Source organism: Lissotriton vulgaris, chromosome 5, assembly GCF_964263255.1.
Source record: "Lissotriton vulgaris chromosome 5, aLisVul1.2, whole genome shotgun sequence".
NCBI classification, from domain to species: Eukaryota; Metazoa; Chordata; class Amphibia; order Caudata; family Salamandridae; genus Lissotriton; species Lissotriton vulgaris.
The window spans coordinates 1,988,982,015-1,988,995,905 of NC_141693.1; positions in this window are offsets into that span (position 1 = coordinate 1,988,982,015).

Below are 13,891 nucleotides of genomic sequence, written 5' to 3' on the forward strand. Positions count from 1 at the left end.
TTCAAAATCGGTAAATGGTATGTAGGTCCCAACATCTGGATTCGTTACCGAATCCTTAGCAATTCTTTAATAACCGATTCGGTAAATACCGAATCGGTAATGCCCATTCATTCCTATGGGCTTTGAAGCCCATAGGAATGATTAGGCATTACCGATTCGGTATTTACCGAATCGGTAATTAAAGAATTCACAAGGGTGCAGGGGGTGTCACTTTGACACCCTCTGGCACCCCCAAAACAGGCACAGGTGCCATGTGGCAGGCATACCTGCCCTAAGGGCAGGTCTGCCTGTCACATGACATAGGTGTGCATGCACACATGTGCATGCACACTGGAATCGGTATATTACCATGGATTTGTATTCCATGGTAAAATACCGATTCTGTAAGCCATGTGCAGAAGGTATATTGCCTACCTACATAGCATTTTCGGTAATTTTACCGAATCGGTAAATATTACCGAATCGGTAATTATTTTACCGATTCGGTACATATTGCCGAATCGGTAAATTTACCGATTCGGTAATGATACCGATTCGGTAAAATTACCGAAAATGTGCCCCTACATCTCGGTAGCCCTTTACCGATCGGAAACGGCCGAAAATCGGTATTTTCGGCCGTTTCGGATCGGTAAAGGGCTACCTACATCGGGCCCTTAGCCCTTACATTCTTATGCTCACTGGCCCAGCTGCAATTCTTGGAGAATGTAATGCCAAGATAGCAAAAATTGTCAACTTGTTGGACCCTATGTCCGTCCATATAATAAGAGTGGGGCTTACTCTGCCCCAACCCACACTCCATGGTATAGGTTTTAGTTTTATTGATCACTAGTTTTCTACTTTTGATAAATTGTGAAAACCCACCCATCAAGCGTTGAAGGCCTATCAGGGTCCTGGACAATAGCACAGCATCGTCCGCGTAGAGTAATACCGGGACGTTGATATCATTAACTCTAGGGGCGTCTGCCACTACTGTCTGTAGAACAGTGTCCACTTCATTGATAAAAAGGGTAAAGAGCAAGGGTGCGAGAACACACCCCTGCCTTATACCCCGTCCGATCTTAAATTTGGTGGTACACTCCCCACTACAGCCATATCGTACTCTGGTACGTAGTTTGACACAGAGTCGGGCCAAAAAAAAAGACAATACCCTCAGGGGCCCCCATTTCGATCAATTGGGCCCAAAGAATTGCATGGTCCACCATGTCAAAGGCACTACTCAAATCTGCAAAGCAGAGATAAATAGAGCCCTTCTTGGCCTGGGTGTATTTCCTGATCAAAAGTTTGAGATTTAAACATTGCTCAATCGTCCCACGTCCTTTTCTAAACCCGTTCTGGCAATTTGCCAGGATACCGTTGGTTTCCGCCCATTCTTCCAGCCTAACCAAAAGTACCCGGCTCATAATTTTCAATGGAAATGGGACGGTAGTTCTTCACATCCCCCCGATCTCCTTTCTTAAATATGGGTATTATGATTGATTCCTCCCAGGTTGGGGGTACCCAATAACAACCAGCTGCATTAAAAACTTTTGCCAACATTGGTCCTCAGGGACTATCTTATAAACGTCAATGGGCACCCCATCCGGACCCTGAGCCTTTCCCCCTTTGCTAGCGCCAATGCTATCTAAAACCTCAGTGATGGTAATGTCCAAAGGGACAATGGGCCAACAGTCCTTTCCGTTACCCAAGGCTTTGTCTGAATCAAAAATAGTAGAAAAATGAGAAATCCATGTTTTCATATTGACTTTAGATGTTAATTCGGGTGCCTTCTCATCTTTAAGAAACGGACAATTAACAGTGGCCCAAAATAATGTACAGTTTTTTGTCTCTGCAGCCTGTGTCAATTTATCCCAGGCCTCATGCTGTAACTCCGTCTTCCTTCGCTTTACTATTGTCTTATAATTTAATCTAAGCTGGGACACCTGACTCCTAACTCTAGGTTTGGCTGCCAGTGCCTCTTTAAGCTCTTTTAGCGCAATTGTGCATGCATGGTCAAACCATCCCCTTCGTTGGTCGGACTTACGCTCAGCTGATTTAGTAAAATTTTTGTCTATAGTGGAATTAATTCTAATAAAATGTCGGATAGGATCGGCAGTGAGGTCAGCATGCTCAAGGTTCGCAGTAATTTCTGATAAGCAGCTATTTATAATTGAATCAGACGTCATTTCAGCTTTATCCCCATTCCATCTTAGCCTTGTGCCATTAGGTCTATGTGGTTCGATGTTAACAATAGAGGCCAAATCAGATACAGGTTTTTCATTCCAGAGAGTGGCCTCAATAATAACACAATTATGGTCGATAAGCATGATATCCAGGACGCTAGGGGCCAAACTCCAGGTGATAAGGTTAGATGACATACATATAAAATCAATAACAGTATTTGCCCCCCTACCTGAAAAAGTGGGAATACTCTCACCTAAATCGTTCTTCTCATTAGCCAAGATTTCCATATCATGTGCCGCTAGGAGATCATTCAGGGATTCCCCATACTGATTGTGAGGGAAATGGAGATCCACATCCCCAAAACGGTTGGTGACCCCACACGTACTTTGATTCTTTGATCGGAGAGGGGATAAACAGCAATATTAAAATCCCCCGCCAAAATAAATTTAAAAACAACATTCAAACCCGCTATGATGTCAACCAGGGCACTCTCTAAAGCATTGACCACCAGGTACCTGGTGCTGTCAAAAATGTTATTATAAAAATTAATTAAAAGGATATTTCTACCATCCTCCTGAGAGAGCCATAAAATCTGAGAATGGGCCCCCACTAATACATGTTTTTTAACGATTATGGGAATTTTAACAGAAATCAAAACCAAAAGCCCTCCCTTGGCTCTACCATAAGTAGATGCCATAGCGGGTTACTGGTAAGAAGCAAAACCGTTGTAACCAGTAAAATTTTTACACCAAGTTTCCTGGAAACAGATAATATCAAAAAGGTCAACAAATTCTGACCACCCCAGGCAATCGTCTTTGGATGCTAAACCCGCAACGTTCCAACTGGCAATAAAGCAGCTTGGGAGCCCAGTGGGTATTTGAATAATTTCATCGGGGATAATAATGGTTGAACTTAAACAATGATTATCCAGTGTAGCATTTCTATTGGGGAGGGTTACACTTAGCCTATCTACTACAGGCAAACCCCCATGAACTTAAACAATGATTATCTGGTGTAGCATTTGTATTGGGGAGGGTTACACTTAGCCTATTTACTACAGGCAAACCCCCACTACACCCATCGGATTCACCCACATAGCTGTTTATCATGCGGCAATCATAGTGCACACTTACGATGGCAGGGAGCCCTGTAGTATTTCCTTCTGTCTCTACTCCACAATGTACTGTTTCTACTTCAGGCAGGGAGAGAGCCTGGTCAGGATCCAGTCAATCATTGGAGTCTAAACCACTCAGAGTTTGGTAACGGTTAGATGTTACCACCTCAAAACCTCTAGACACACTAGAGGCACTACCTCTACCCCTCCCAAAACCATTAGTAGGCTGAACAATTAAATGTCTATAGAAAACCCCCAAGGGTCTGAGTGAAATTCCCTGGTCGTTCGGTGGGCGAGAGGTGGCTCTGATCAAAGAAGTGGTAGCAAGATGTGGGTTTTTAAAATTTACAATTACACAATCACCACTAATATTTTTATGTGAATTCCCTATCCAATTAGTTCTTGTAGTGGATAGAATCTGATCAGACAAAGCTACTGGGAAACCCCACTCTCGGTTAAGCCAAGCCACAGTTTTATTCTTCAAAGATTCATGTGTTTCCGGATTACTATGAGGCCCCGTCTCCCTAACTGATGGGACATTAGTTAAAACTGCCACATACGGTACACAGTCTGGGGGTAAGTTGGGCCGCGAATAACCATATCGCTTAATCTTTTCCTTAATTAGCCCTGGCATATCCACTGGAACTATATTAGTAGGAGTATTTAAACACACCGTAGGCACAGGGTTGGAAACAACTACAGTAACTGGGCATGATCCCCCATTGGGTATCTTTGGTGTCTCCGTTATAGATCCATGGACCCTTTTAACTGCTTCTAGGCTGACCTTTGTCCCTGTATGTGAATCAGAAGGCCTCCCAACCTCTTTACTTCCCCTGAAATAGTGTTAAGTTTGTCCATTAAAGGTTTAATAATTTTATCAAACTTTGCATCTATAATGCTAATCAAGAGCTCCAACTGCTCGGGAGCTAATTTAACTTGAGAATTATTAATTACTGTTACTGGGTCACTAACAGCACAGTTGGATAATGGGTCAGATCTTTTTTTGTTATGGTTCCCCCTCCCCGTTTTGGTAGGGTTATCCTACCAAAACTCCTCCCTGATCTTAATACTCTCTGGGCTCTTGGCGCCGGTGAGCATGATACTGATAGATCATGAGGAGCCTCAGGAGTGACCAAGTTGGGCTCTAATTTTATAGGAGTAGCCGTGGTTGGAAGTACAGGAAACTCCAGGTTACAACTAACATCCACTAAAGAGGTAGGTGACTTGGGTGAGCTAGGTAATGGAACAGAAGGGCTCCCCCGACCCAATGATACTCGAATTTCTTTGTTAATTTTGTCTACCACTTTAACAAGGTAATTGTCAAGGGTAGCTAAAGAAGGACGGGTGTTCCCATTATTACCTTTAGACATGATTGGCTCTCTCAAAATACTTACAACAGGCTATAAAAATAAAAATCCGAAAAGCCTTGATGAGAAACAAGACAATATTGGCTTATACTGTTAAAAGAAACGCAATCCTGGAGACTTACAAACAGGAAAGCAGGTGAAAAAAAGTAGACAATTACAGTCCCAATATAAAATGAGTAGGTGGTGGGCTCAATTACCAAGTCCAATACGAGCTACTTCAAGAGTCCCATAACCAAAGTCCGTGGCCCAGCCCTGCCTCGTCCTGCCACGGACGGTCCCGCCCTTGTCCCGGGCTTCTCCCGGCGCCCTCCCGCGACACGGGTAATGAGGGTGTAATTTATGCGCCTCCTGCCGCTCCTACACGGTGTGCGGATTCTGGCCACGATGCTCTCTGGGACCCGTAGTCCCCACCAGCTCAAGCTCTCCCACAACACTGCAGCAGCCTCACAGGGCTCGGCGGCGGGAGTGGGGAAGCGAGCGCAGACAGAGCTACGGGTCCAGTGGTGAGAAGGGGAAACAGGCAGAAGTTCACAGAGCCCCCACTGGTGAGCTGCTAGCTCCAGAGAAGGTCCCCCGCTCCTCTCAGCATCCTCACAGTTCTCGGGAGGTGCGGCGGCGGGCGGTAAATGCAGGCAAGCCGCAGATCCAGCTAGGGAAGGGGAAGCAGGCACAAGGTCACAGTGCCCTCACAGGTGCACCGCTAGCTCCAAAGACAGTACTTGTTGACCACTCCAAATTTAACAAATATGTAATGCGTCAACGCGTTTCGGAGGCTTTCGTTGATTATAGCCACCTTCTTCAGGATAATAAGTAATTATTTCTCCATATCCATCGTGTAACCTAATACAGAGATAAAACATGTCTACCTCATGAGTATGTGTACTCTATACATACTTCATTTTTAATTTTTTTTTTATAAAAACATATCGAAACATTCTGGACACGTTGTTGTTGTTGCCTGTCACTACGAGAGTGCATACAAATTCTTTTAACATATTGCTTATAATTCTGTGTTACCTTTTCTAAAACATAACATTTTATCTACATGTACGGCTTCATTGTTTTCACATTAACATCAAAACAAGAGTCAATTCTTCCCTACAATACGTATTTTTACATTACATCCTTCCCCTCCCTGTCTTCGGGAACACCCAAGACGCGGAGATTGTTCCGTCTAGATCGATTTTCAAGATCAGTTAGTTTCCAATCAGTATCTTCTTTTATTATTTGTAGAGCTACAATCGTCGTCTTCTGTTGAGCCAACTGATCTTCCACCCCAGAAAACAGCTCTTCTGCCTCAGTTATCCTTGTTGTTATTTCCGCAAATGATTTGGCAATGCGACGTACAGTGTTTTGCAGTTTGCACGATGAGTTTGCAGCCCTTCAAGCTTTATTTCTTCCCTGTACGCCTACATCACCTTATATATTGTATTCAGCGTGATTTCCCCATCCAACTCTAGGGGAAGACTGACATCAGTTTCTACATGATCAAGCTGAGATGAGGGTGAGTGATCCCATATAAGCTGACCTGCAGAGGTCGGTGTCTCTTTAAAGAGAGGATTACCAGGATCTTGTACTCTTTGAACAGTCTCTTGATTCATTGAGTGCTCGGAGCTAGGGTCATCCTCCTCTGGATGCGATTCAATTTCATCCCCCCAATCGCCTACCGCACTCACATTATCGTTCTTTGAGAATTTTGAGAGATCAGACATAGAATAGAATTTTCCACCAGAGCCAGCAGATTCCGCATCATTCAGCCTATCAGCTACAGGGTTCCCATTGTTCTGTAAGTACTGTAAATTCAATAAGCTCTGCGGAGCATCCCCTGTAATTAATGGGCCTGCCCCAACCATCACATTTGAGCTCCTATATGAGCCAGATTTGGAGTCAATACCCCCTAACCTCTATGGACCTTTCACAGTCACAGAATTGCTATTTGATACTGTAGCAGTAACAGTGGTACTGGGAGCAAAATTCACAGTGTTGCATGACTCCATTGTGCTAAAGCCCACGTCTTCTTCAATAGCTACAGTTACTGATAATGCATTATTGCCGGCTACTTCTCCCGGCGCTAGCAATGTAGGTTGATTCAGAGAGCGTTCCTCCGGCTTACCTCTTAGTGCCGGTTTCTTTTGAAATATGGCGGGTACAGTTCGCTCCCTCAGGAGGGCACTTTGTTGCTGGCCTCTGCTACAATGTTGCGCGGTTCCTCCGCGGCATCCGGTTCTGCTCTCAGGCACTGAGTCTCGAGCATCTCGCGCATAGTCCGCTACGTGACTCGCATTCTGCCGTCCAGCTCCATCCACAGACTGTGGAGGAGCAGTAGCCGCCTCGGTTTTGGGCACATCCAAAGTCGCTGAAGTCGCTCCTACTGCAGCTGCCGCCCCTCAGGTCTTTGCACCCCTACTGCTCCCTTTCGGAGCCATTCTGAGCTGTTGCTTCGTTAAAAGTAGCGTAACAGGAGCAGGTGGAGCAATTTAGCTTCCACTACCAGATTCAGGAGCCCTGGCGCCCTACACACCTACGCCGCCCGCACCAGCACAACTGCAGCCGGTGTAGTTTGAAGCGCGCCTCCTCCACTGCCCAGACGCCACCAGGCAATGGCGGCACCATGCCGAACGGGAGCACTTGCTACACAGTGAGGAAGGCGAACACCAACCCAGGATCTATACAAAAGCCGCCAGAGCATTACCACCTCGTCCCGCAGTATCCACTCGGACTACGAGTACGATAGGTGCGGTGTAAATCACGGGTGAGCACCAAGCATGGGAGCAGCCCACAAGCCTCTCACACAGCCACCCCAGCGGCCGCCATCTTTCCCCCAGGATCCTTTAAATGTTATTTATGGTGTCGTTGTCGAGAGGACTAGGTGCCTCCCTGACAGCCTTAATTAAATCCTCGCTTGATTGATGCCTCCTTAGTTAATGTGTGTCCAAGCTAATAAATCTTATTCTGTAAGAACTTGCACTTGCATTTTGAAACAGTCATACCTTTCTTGGGTAAAATTGTTAGAACTTTATTCAAAATACCATTATGTTCATGGGTACTTTTTGCATAAACCAAAATGTCATCCTAAAATTTCTGGACACCATTTACATCTTTAAATAACACATTCATTACTTTTGCAGCTGAAGCTAACCTGAAGGGTAGTCTTGCATATCTGCAAGTGCCAAATTATTGAGTTAACATTGTAATGTAAACTTTGGACTCATCCTACAACCTTACCAGATGATATGCTAACTTGATAGCTATAAATGAAAAATATTTTGAACCACTTGTTGCTGTCAACATCTCTTGGATGTTAGGAAGTGGATGGCAATCCACTATGATATTGTTATTGAGCGACCTCAAGTCGGCACATAATCTAATTTCTCCATTTTTGTTTTTGTAATTACAACAGCCGAAACTCACTCAGAGGAGTCTGTTGGCTCAATAAATCCCTCTCTGGAGAGATTATCCATCAACACTTTTAACTCAACTCATTCCCTACAGAGAGTGGTACTGGTCTTACTTTATGTACAACAGGAATGGCCTTGTCCTTACTTTTGATTGCATTTTCAAAACCTTTTACGGTCTCAGCGTGGTCTGCAAAAACGTCCAGATTGTTTTTAAAAAAACGTCCTCTACATATACATTTTCTTCCTCACACACATAAGATACAGGTAGTTCACCAAGTGCTATTGGATTTGAGGTTCCTTGTTTCAAAATTATATCCAGCCTACCCAGAACTCTCAAACCTCCTATGTTCCTTCCTTTTTCTGAGACATATTTTGTTTTAGATACATCTAACTTTAAATTCTAAAGAGGCTTCAAAGAAGCTTAACATGTTTATGTCACATTCTCCAAATACTTCTGGGTTTACTTCAGTTTCCTATAAATTAATGTTCTTGCAAGACCTATAAAAGGTTTGATCCACTAGTGATGGGTGATCCTGAGTCAGCCATAATGCTCAGTTCAACTTCACCAACATGTACTGTTTCTAATGGGGCCTTAAATTTACCAGTAAATCCTCCACAGTAAGAACAATGTTAGAACACATTTTTTCAACAGATTCTTCTACGGCATTAACTTTAACATTGATTTGAAAATGAACTTCTGCACGTTTCCATACTGACCCTGAATGTCCATACTTAACAGACTTTTTGCCTACTTCAGGACAACTTGGAAAATCCCCGAGATGAGACTTAGAACCACACCTGGTATGCTATTGCGTGACTTGACCACCCGCACAGTAAGTTAGTTAATGTTTTGTTTTTGGTTTCTATAACCTGGGAGTCTATTCCCTGGAGGCCCCTTCCATATTAGTTTTCTGTAGTATCTTCCAAAAGACACAAAACTGATGGTGTAGATATAAGCAGGTTTCTTTATTACCAGCCCCTGTGCAGCAGGCACAACCAGCACAAATGGCCTCCAAGCAGAACTGACTGCAAGGAGCATGCTTAAAACATCATACAATTCTGAGATTCTAGATTATTGGTGCAGTTCGTTCTAACAATGACTTAAAGTCGTAACATTTTATGAAAACTGGGCAACGCGCTGGGCCGCTACAATTGTATGGAGTCCCCACAGACATTGGCTCCTGAGATTATATAGTGCGTTAGGTTAATAGTGGCTGGGGCTCCCGGTTTTCCGTTTTTACTGATATTTACATATAAATACAGACGGAAATCTATATTTCCTTTGTCTGTATTTATATATAGAAACGGCAAAACACTAGCAAATGTTGCCGCGCTGCCGCTGCATGGAGTTTCCTTTGCACACCGAAATTCATTTAAATTCCTTTTAATCAGGGTCTTTTAGCGCCCTCATGGCTCAGGGTCTTTCAAGAACAGCCGATCCCCTGAGCCAATCTGCAGCAAAGGGGTTAAGCAGGTCCCTGTGGGGCGTGAACGCCACACTGGACAACCTTGGCTTTCCAAGTGCACAAAACAACAAAACAAGATGGAAACGAAATAAGAGAAGCCTGTGCTGTCATCACTCAGCGTGTTTGCTCTTCGGGTTGAGCTGATGTGTTGACAGCTCCTGAGACTGAAGTGAGGGGCAGCTGAGGTGCGAAATTTCTCACACTTGTGCCCGAGACATTGCGTGCCTCCCTGCTGTATAACGCGTTGTTTACAGTGTGAATACCAGATATCAAAGTGTGCCATCACCCAGTTTCAGGGCACCTGTACAGTTTATAGGCGGTCGGAGTTGACGGCAGAATATGTACGCGAAGTGAGGGTACCAGGGTTGGGCACTGTTCCAAAAGAACAACCCAAACAATGACAAATGTGCATCAGTTGGGCGGAACAAACTTTTGAAAAGCCTATTACAAGTGTGACTCCAAGGATGCATTTTTTGCTGCCAAATAATGCACCACGTAGAGTTATGGCCAGTGCTCTATTTTACAGTCAGGACTGGTGTTCTTATTTTAATGTCCAGTAAGAAAATTGGGAAATTAATTGACAGCTTAACTTTTGCACCATTGTACCAAAACATATAATTGTACCAAAACATAAGAATGAAAAAAATCTGAAGTAGTACTTGGAACTGTTAAAATGACATGAACATTGATATCAATGCAGGTGGAACCTGAATAGCCGTGCTTTAGTACAGAGAGGCTTGCACCAGTTACCATTTACCCCTCCACACCTTCCATAATATCGAAATCCAACAAAATAGGGGCCTTTTCCCAATCAAAAGTGAGAACAATGGACTGTCAGTTCTAGAGGGGGTGTTTGTAAGGCGACCTTTTTGAAAACAGACTTTCTTTGTCACTGACTCCAGCAGTGGACTCAGGAGCAGCTCAGCATGGGATATACACCCAAGGCCTCCGCCCCGTACATCAAAGAGTACAGGGATTGTTTTGTAGTCCTAAAAAAAACCTTCATCTATTTCAGTGCATGGCTGTTGACGCGGCTGCTGAGGTCCCAGTCTCCAGCCTCAACTGTGCTATCTGTAGGGCTGGGTGGAGCCTGTTGTTAGTGCCGGATTAAACCCTGTGGAGGCCCCCATGTAGCTGATGTTAAAAAAAACATAAGAGGAGGCAGGGGGTCCCTCTGGCGGTCACAGGTCACTCCTTGGCTGAGCAGGGACTGCTCCCTGAACACAACCATCCCCAGACCTCCCTTAGCGCACCCAGAGCACCAATTGCTTAGCTCATTAGCTGCCTTATGCTGAGGATGGTTTTGTTGATGTGTGTCAGCAGGGTTAGCATGACCTTAATCCACAAAGCACCATGCGGCCCTCAGAATATTGGCGCCCGGGGCCTGGGCCCAGCTCGCCCATGCTGAAGGCCGGCCCAGTTGGAGTGCATCAGTTTGCACAACACCATAGAGTACACCTCTGTTGAATAACTGGGAGTGAGCGGGGAGCAGCGTGCAATGGATAGAGGAAACTTGAGCATTCAATCCTCGCCAGTAGTTTAACATCACTTCCAGAACCATTGCCTTTAATCCGATTTTTGTCTTTTTAAAACTTATGGAGCTTATGGAGCTGACACATATTTTCGTGTACATGCTTTTCTTTAGTTTTATTGTGCACACAGTGAAGGCCATCCATTCCTTGCACTCTGCGAGCTTCACCAAAATCCACTAGAAGTGGCTAGGTGACCATCGGGCTTAAAGTAGGTTTTTAAATCGTACTTGTTAGGTCTGGTGGCTTAGTGGTCTAATGTGTCCACTGTAGAGGCATGTTGTTGTTCTCGTGGTTACAGGTCCAAATCTGGGTTGGCCCACTCAGTCTTTCATCCTTCTGAGGTCGATAAAACAAGGACTGTTGGGTAACAGGAAACATCTGCTATTCGGTGTCAAGATGCCCTTAGGAAAAGGTGCGCTTCGACGGTGCGTTATGTTTCTTAGGCTGCCTGCTTGCAAAATATTTCAGTTCCTGTTGAGGTTCCCCTATGAGATATTGTGGGTGCTTCTGTCGGCACGTTAATAGGGTTAGTATATAAGGCCTTTTATCTGTAAGTTCCTCAAAATGTGCATTAATGAGTGAGTTCTAATAATCTGACAATCACTCTGCGTCTCCCCTGTCTTTTGAGCGAAATCAAACAGAATAACCCACAACACGCTTTATGTGCTGTGTGCTTAGATTCAGGCAGACAAACAATTAGTTGTGGAAGCCAATATTACCTGCACCACAAGGTAAAAAAACACAAAGCACCCAGAATTAAATATTTTCCCAGCTAATATGAGTTATTGACATTTGTCTCCCAGCCATAGAGTTTCCGTCATCAGCAATTCTCCTCCCTTTTTCCACAAGGGTAGTTCAAACATGAAAGGCAAAATATCCTAGTTTCAGTGGTCTTCATTTCATTAACAAGCCAGAAAGAGCCTCAATGTCTGCAAAGTCTCGTGAAATGCACATGTGTTTGTACTACAATGGCAAAGTTTTCAGATTAATGTATTGTGTTCACCAATAACAACCGGGCACTGGTATGCATTGTCAATTTAAATAAATACGAAAAAATACTAGCTGTAGTGGCGAATTTTGCGTGTGGATAAATAAAGAAAAAATGCCCAAAAAATAAATATGGATAAATAGAGACGGAAATGGCCTAAAAATAAATACCATAAAACCGGGAGCCCTAGATGATTAACAATGGGAAATTCGACCTAGGTATGCCCGTATGTCATGCTAATGAGATGTGCTCTAAACTGTATCTCATGTATTGTTATGAGCTGGTATACCTAACAGATATTTATCTAAATGCCAATAATAAATATTTTGAAAAAAATGAGACCTAGAACCACACCTGTAACATATCAAAAAAATGTGCGTTCAAATTATTATTTTTGAACTTATCAGTTGGTTTGCCTTCATACTTGTTTTTGTCTTGTAATGCATAAACATTTAAAGTTTGCTAACTTTCACTGGCTAAAGCTGTGGTGGACAGCATTGAACGTTCAATACACTTGGCAATGTCAATTGCCTCATGTAACGTCAGGTTTTTCAAGCTAGTACTCTTTCTTATATCTTTTTTTAAATGAAAATGAAAAACAAAATAGTCTCTGATATAAACATCAACTATGTCTTTAAATTCACATAAGGCAGCTGGAACTCTTAAAGCTGCAATGTATTTGTCTTTATTTTCCTGTTGAGATTGCTTACGCATTAAGAAACTGTGTCTCTCTATCCTCACATTGGATTCCTAAGTAAACCGTTTTTCCCTGCGTTTGAACGCTTCTTCATACTCATTTAATGGTATAAATTGTCCTGGAAAAGTTTCATATTCCTTTAGACTGACAAAGATTTCTTGACCGGCATTACCAAGTGCCCCAAACATCACTGCTTTTTTGATTTCAGGGTCATATTTTTTTAATCTATTACGACTAGATAATTTTCAAAGGCTCTATGCCAATTCTTCCATCTCATAGGCAGAGGGCTTCCCCGTATTATTTAAAAAGAGTAAAGGTTGACTGATAGTGTTACTTTGAGCCATGCTATACCACTTGGAGTGCTCTTTATACTTGCTTCTATTACGCCAAAACTGGTAGCTGTGCGTAGTTTTTGTTTCTAACCTGCTCAGAGGTTTGCGAATATCTTGAGGACTTTCACACGTGTGCTTTATTTTTAATTTTTTACCTGCTGCTCTTTCATTTTTTTTTTAACAATGTATTGTTTTGTGATGCTAGAAGAGTGTAGGGACCAGGGGGTACTCCCCCATGACCAAAGAGTGGCTACGCTGGTCACAATTCACAAGGAAAGGAAGCCCAGGACAGAATGTGCCTCAAACAGGCCAATATCCCTGTTAAATGCGGAGCCCAAAATTCTGGCAAAGCTCCTTGCTAATAGATTGATTAAGGTTTTAACTGGCTTGGTCCACTCGGGCTTCGTGCCACACCGAAACACAGCCCTAAATTTGCAGAGAGTTCATGGGGTCATGGCCAGGGCAGATACCATTCAGGAAGAGGTGATAATAGTATCCCTAGATACCACAATGGCCTTCAATACACTTGAATGGCCATACCTCTTCGCAGTCCTCTTAAAGATGAGCGTCGAGCCACAATTCATTCACTGGGTACAGCTCCTCTATTCCATCCCACTGGCCCAAGTAGTAGTGAATAATAAGAAGTCGGAGACCTTCCAGCTAGGTCGAGGGACGCGGCAGGGCTGCCCGCTTTCTCCACTGCTATTTGCACTGGCTTTGGAGCCGCTGGCCGCATGGATCCGTCAAGATCCGGTGCTGCTGGCCTGAAATGGGCAGAGGTCCGGGAAGACTGCATCTCTTTATATGCTGATGATATTCTCCTCTTCTTGGCCTCTC